Source organism: Eucalyptus grandis, chromosome 11 (assembly GCF_016545825.1).
Source record: "Eucalyptus grandis isolate ANBG69807.140 chromosome 11, ASM1654582v1, whole genome shotgun sequence".
Taxonomy (NCBI): Eukaryota; Viridiplantae; Streptophyta; class Magnoliopsida; order Myrtales; family Myrtaceae; genus Eucalyptus; species Eucalyptus grandis.
The window spans coordinates 29,077,065-29,078,890 of NC_052622.1; positions in this window are offsets into that span (position 1 = coordinate 29,077,065).

A 1,826-nucleotide genomic window follows, 5' to 3' on the forward strand; every position below is an offset into this window, starting at 1 on the left:
TCTAAAAGATTATCGGATCCACCTGATTGAATGGCACTGTTGATCCCACCAAGAGTGCGTACATCCGATTCATAAATTTGTCAAGTAAAATGAAGAGCCAACGTCATGTTTGTTTTTAGAGTGTTCACTACAAAAACATGGGCTAGGAAAACAAAACAAGCTTCTAGTTAAACCCCAATTTCATCTAGTGTAAAGATAGAACAACATGATTGAAAAGGGTTAGATGTCTTTCACGTGGTGATAATGGAATGATGTCTTGTGGTCCATATCGAGACGAGTGTCCAACATGACTACCAATGTACATGAGTGAAGCATCTCTCCCATTACCAAAACAAGCAAGTGGCTCAGCAATGGCTGAAAATGATGGATGTTGCACTCCTGAGGTGCATGCTTTCTCAAAGCCAAAATGCAAATAAACATAGAACAATGCACAAGAATGATGGGATATTTTTATTTACTTATTTTTCTCTTTCTGGTACACTCAATGAAAGGACCTTTCACGCTCTAATTGATGGATCCTTCTTGGCTTCATTGAATCCATCTTTGCCATTTTCTGCAAATGAAAACAAAACTCAACCAAAGCGGCGCCGCAGTCCCCACCAAACCCAACCCAACATGGGATTCCCCCCTAAGCATTATTATGTCTTCTTTCTTGGGACCACCTTCCATGTGACCAAGACCAGAGAGGACTAATTAGAAGAACACACCCTCTTATCCTCCCAAATGGCCAAAGTGAGGGGCAAAAAAAAAAAAAAAAAAAAAAAAAAAACCCTAGCAGCTCATAAGATTTTGTTTAGAATGTCCTCTTCTACTTCATACTGATGATTGAGTTTACAGTAGAGGAGTTTCCCAACTCTTGCAGAAAACTAAGTCAAACACATCCTTTACTTCCCTCATGCATGTAAATCCTTAGTACGATTGAAGTGTTAAATATCTTGCATCATCTCATATGTCCTATCAAAACATTGAAAACTTTTAATCCCAAATGCCGGTTAAATGCAAATGTCCATACCATTTGAACTCGACCGGCGTCCAGGATGTCACATTTTTTCTACCAATGAATCAAACCCGTGGAACTTTTCCTTATATTATGGTACTAAATGTATGACAAGTATGAAAAATGTGCATAATGTGTATATGAGAGGTAGTAGCAAAGTCAATTTGGGAATGGCTTAATCTAAAACATCAAAGGAAACACTTCAACGTAAAAACGCATGTATAAATTATAGAGGAAAAAGCAATCGCACATTACACGAGCAACGGCTAGTACACACATTTCACTATCATATCCAGTATCATCACATTTCCTCGGCTATGTTAAAACTTCTTAAAAATTGTAATTTCCCTCCTAAACCACACACTTTTGTATCTTCGACAGCATATTAGCGGCTCAATTTTACTCAAATAAGCTCCTAAAAACAAAAGGAAAATGTGCATGCTTATCTATTCTAGGGTTTTAGTCTTCACTGAGGTTTATAGCATTCCATGTGTATTTAAGGTTAAGAAGGAGTAGGAGGAGATATTGCAAGATGGATATTAAGAATATTTATTTATTTTCTGCATTTTAGTTCTGACGACAGAAGTAATTCAGTCCAACCTAGACCTAAAAGATAAGAATAGCACGTGAGGGACTTCTTTCAACAACGATTCTGCTACAACAATCAAGAATTCGATTGAACCATATCTGACCCTCAAAGAACAAAAGAAAAAAAGAAAAGAAAACTCTCAAAAATTTGGACAGCCACTTCTACTTAACCACTCACTATTATATCTACAATATAGGAAATTTAAAATGAAGAAAAGAAAAGGAAGCATCGAGAGCTTTT